The sequence below is a fragment of the Panthera onca genome, chromosome B2, assembly GCF_046562875.1.
Source record: "Panthera onca isolate mPanOnc1 chromosome B2, mPanOnc1 haplotype 2, whole genome shotgun sequence".
In the NCBI taxonomy this organism is placed as follows: domain Eukaryota; kingdom Metazoa; phylum Chordata; class Mammalia; order Carnivora; family Felidae; genus Panthera; species Panthera onca.
Window position 1 is genome coordinate 53,316,635 of NC_138343.1, and position 5,029 is coordinate 53,321,663.

Here is a 5,029-nt window from a genome sequence, read left to right on the forward strand (position 1 = left end):
CTCTTGACTTTGGCTCAGGTCATGATCTCATAGACTGTGAGCCCCTCATCAGGTTCTGTGCTGACAGTGCAAATCGACTTGGGATTCTCTCTCTGTGCCCCTACCCAACTCACGTGTGCACACACTCTCTGTCTCTCTCTCAAAAATAAATAAACTTAAAAAAGAATTTTTAAATAAAACAAAAATAAAAAATTTAAAAACTTCATATTTTGTAATATCTGGGAGGGGGTCATCAATGTGGAAGGCAAGAAAGTTGCTTACATTTCTCTGACCTGACACTTTTTTTTTTTCTTGACGGAATGCTTCACAAATTTGTAGGTTATCCTCATGCAGGACCATGCTAATCTTCTCTTTGCAGTTCCAATTTTAGTATTTGTGCTGCTAAGTGAGCACTGAACTGGCACTTTTAGCTGTGTTACCTTTAGCAATTCATTTGATCCACAGACCTCCAGCTCCAAATATGGAGCTGAATTCGATCATTTCATAGATTCTGCTAAAAATCTTTGAGTCCACAAAAGGAACAGGCCCACAGAAACTTTCTTCTTTAGAACAGTGGCACAACAGGGAATTTCAGCTCGATAAATTTTAGAATGCTAAATTTGGATTTGAAAAATTAGAAATTGATTTTATTTATTCCTCCAAATATTTAACTTGTATATTCATAGATAAAATACTGTGACTCAGATACACTGAATGGTTCCTGGTAAAGACCAAAAAAAAAAGGGGGGGGGGACAGAAAGAAATACAGAAAGATAGAAATGCATAAAGATATATCATACGTGTTAATGACATATAATTTTAAAATAATAAAATTATCATCCTCCTCCAGCCCAGCCAAATCTGATAATGCATACTTTTGTTAATATATTTAATACATTGAGGAATATCGCTTATAATCACTGTATATAGACAAATATGAGAAGATAGTATTTTAGTTCCCAAAGAAACATTTCATATTTTCATATTTTATGAAACCATATTTTATATGGCTTAATGTTTTCTGATTAGACTTTCATCTTCAACAACATCTTTTATCTCAGTTCTAGTGTAGGCTTCACTTAATTATGCCTATGAAAAATTTTCCCTCAGAATGTCCCCTAATCCTGAACTTTCTCTAAGCTCCTCTTAAACTGAGTAATATATGTCTTACCTTAACATTATTTAATACGTTCCTTAAATAAGAAGAGTAGAGTTTGGAGGCTTCCACTCATATTAACTCATATTTCCCCTGTGGTTAAGAGATCCCCTTTCTCTACTCCCAAAAAATCCAAATATTGTTTTAATTTTACTTGCATTCTTATATATATTTCCACATTGTAAGCTATTTTCTAAAATATGAATCAAAGTAATAGGAAAATTAAACAAATCTGGCCAGCTTAGCATTTTCCATGTTTAGTTGTTATATTTTGTCCTTCAGAACAAAACTCCACACAAGGTAAAGAAAAGATAGTAAATATCAGAAAGATTATGGAGCCGCCAAAGTGTGCAGGAAGCCAACATGAATATGAGGAAATTCATGAACAAATCTGCCCAAATGTGTTTATAAATGATTAAATTAATGAATAAAATGATATGGTTCTGGAATTTGCTTGAAAATGATCAGGGTTGGGGGTGAAGGTGGGGATAGGGAGTGGGGAATAGAGTACAGATTAAACAATACTATATGTCATGGGATGATAGTTGTTTAACATGGCTGATGGGTACATGGGGTCTGTTATATGATCCTTTCAACTTTTGTGTACGTTTAAATTTTTGTAGAAAAAATATTAGTCTGTTACACTAAATGCTTAATTTATAAATAATTAAACTAGGCATTTTTTATCCTGAAATATCTTTTTTAAAAAACCAAACTACAGTAAATTATTCACTCATTAAATATAAATGTTTAATAAAGTAATCATAGATTTTTATACACTAGCTTCCTTTACCAAATAATGTATTAATCTTAAAATGTGCTGGCGACGTTTTGGAGTATATTCATCAAACATAAGCTAATAATTATCATTCTACCTTTTTTTCTTTTTATTTCCTAGAGAATTACACAAACAGGTTTGGCTTCCCATTGCTTTCTTATTAGCTCAAAACACACTGAGCTAAAGTGAACAGACCAGGGTACAATTATTCAGTCTGTATTTGATTGGCAACTGATAAGCACTGCCCCCAAATCTGTTCCATGGGTTGATTGATTGGTGAATATTTAATCCACGCAGATGCTCAAAATTAATTTGCTGCAACAGGACTCCCCTTGATGCTTTATTCACTCAGTCAGCATCTATCAAATACTCTCTCTTCTTTTTTTAACCTTAACCAACTCATTCCAACAAATATATTTTGAGCACCTATAGTGTGCAGGCCATGGTTTTAACCTAGGAATTATATTAAGGCTCATTTGCTGCTCATAGAAAAGGACTCAGAAAAGCACATGGGAAACTATAAGACAAAGCAGAATAAGTACAATACTACAGTGGGCTGAATAATAGCTCCTTCAGAATGCTTACATCTTAATCCCCCAAACCTGTGAATATGTTACCTTACATAATAAAATATACTCTGAAGGTGACATTAAAGTAAGGATTTTGAGATGAGGAGATTATCTGGATTATCCAGATTAACACACTGTAATAAAAAAGGTCATTATAAGTGAGAGGAATACAGGAATGTCAGAGTCAGAGATTTGAAGATGCTATGCTGTTGGCTTTGAAGATGGAAGGACCCACAAGCCAAGGAATGCAGGTGACTTCTGGAAGCTGGCAAAGGTAAGGAAACAGATTGATTCATAGAGCACAATCCTTCTAATGCTTTGGTTTTAGCCTCATAATACCCATTTTAGAGTCCTGACCTCCAGAAACTTGAGACCTTCAGAACTTGATTTATGTTCCTTTAAGCCACTTTATGTTTTTAAGTCACTAAGTTTGGGGGTAATTTGTTACAGCAGAAATAGGAAACAGACAGATAGGAACAAAATTACTTCTGACTAGAGACATCAGGAATAGTTTTCTGGAGGAGATTAAATGGAAATATAACAGAGATCTCACTTCTGCATCCTTTAGATCTGTACTGTCTAGTACAGTAGTCACTAAATACATGTGGCTAAATTTAAACTAGAACTAAAAATAAAATTTTTAGAGGATTTAAGATGGCATAGAAATAGGGGGACCCTAAGCTTGCCTTGTCCCTCAAACACAAGAAATCAATCTGAGAACTGAGAGAACAAACAGCATGTCCACAGTAGAAAAATGACCACTTCATGGAAAGTAGGAGCTGCGGAGAGTGGATTTGGGGGAGAAAAGAGCTGCAGGTGCTGCAGAGGGGAGGGAGCCCTGGTCCCGGAGAAAGGAGCAAGAGAGAGAATAAGAGTGAAAACATGCACAGGGAATTGTACAAGAAAAACTTCCCCAAAACCAGTGACTGGGAAAAGGAGAGGGGGTGACCATTGCAAGTTTTTATAAGCAACAGAACTCAAAGTCTGAAGTTGTAGAGTTCTGCACCATCACCAATGTCATACCTGGCAGGATTCATGATGCTCTGGTGGGGAAGAAAGGCAGAGACCCTGGAGCAGGCAGCATGGTCTGAGGATCCCCTGGGTCACAGGTGGACAAACAGTTCCTCTTCTTGGAATGCATTTGGGAGTGATGGCACAGCCTCTTCAGGGACAAAAGACCCAGTGGACACCATTGAGCTGCCTTGTTCGCTAGCATAGGAACAGGGATGCTGGCTCAAAGCAGTAAGCCTTGGTGCCAACTTTCTTTTGCACTTTGTCATAAAATCAAAGCTGCTGCTTGGTCTTATGACCATTTTCTGGGACAAACAAACACTGTTTGTGCAGCAAGACCCTCCTCCACAGGATCAGAGTGGGTCCATGCCACAGGGGTCTCCGAAGTCTGGAATTTTGAAACCCAGCTGCACCTGAGATAAAATACAGGGGTGCTGTGCCGTCTGGCAGGCAGACAGCTCAGAAGAAGGCAAGGTGAAGGCAGGGATCTGGCGGAAGCCAGCTACAAGGCGGGGGGGGGGGGGGGGGGGGTGATTGTTGGCTCTTCTGTGAGGGCTTCCTGAGGAGTGGCAGGCACACAGTCCTCACTCCCAAGACAGATATGAGAGACAGCCAAGCCATCTCCCTCCACAACACTGACCAACTTCTGTAAGCAAAACAGCAATGCCAAGTGGAGGCTAGAGCTGCTTACACCTGCGCCCTGCAGGTGCATCTCTACTAGGTCAAATCCTTTGAGAATCAGCTCAGGAGGCCCCACTCCACCAAAGACAGCACAAACCTTTCATACGCCCCAAGTTGAAGTATCATAGGTGCTGAAAATCTTCAGCTCTAGGGGTAATAGGATCTAGCTTCCTTTGTTTTTGTATTTTTTATGGGATACAGAAAAATCAACTTTTAAATTTTATTTTATTTTATTCTTTATTTTTTACAATTTTTTGGATCTATCCTCTTTTAACAAGCAGACCAAAACAGACCTAGGATTTAGCTTCCCTTTCCTTTTTTTTTTTTTTTTTTTTTTGGACCTCTTTTTAATATAGCTATCACTCTCAGGAGCAACCACAAACAAAACAAAATAAAACAAAAAGAGTGTCCTTGACAAAATGACAAGTGGAGGAATTCACCCCAAAAGAAAGAACAGGAAGAAGTAATGGCCAGGGATTTAATCAATACAGATATAAATAAGATGTCTGAACTAGAATTTTTTTTTTTTTTTAATTTTTTTTTTTCAACGTTTTTTATTTATTTTTGGGACAGAGAGAGACAGAGCATGAACGGGGGAGGGGCAGAGAGAGAGGGAGACACAGAATCGGAAACAGGCTCCAGGCTCCGAGCCATCAGCCCAGAGCCTGACGCGGGGCTCGAACTCACGGACCGCGAGATCGTGACCTGGCTGAAGTCGGACGCTTAACCGACTGCGCCACCCAGGCGCCCCAAGAATTTAAAACAATTATAAAGACACTACCTGGGCTTGAAAAAAATAAAAGCATAGAAGACAATAGAGAATCCCTTACTGCAGAGATCAAAAAAAGAAAAAAA

The 5,029-nt window shown here is 38.3% G+C and overlaps 1 non-coding gene across 1 annotated transcript; it reads right to left on the reverse strand.

The window, feature by feature from the left end:
• Window positions 1-288: 288 nt before the first annotated feature.
• Window positions 289-393, reverse strand: LOC132668105 (U6 spliceosomal RNA). The gene has a single exon (XR_009605472.1). It is a non-coding gene; the product is annotated as a U6 spliceosomal RNA (small nuclear RNA).
• Window positions 394-5,029: the final 4,636 nt, after the last annotated feature.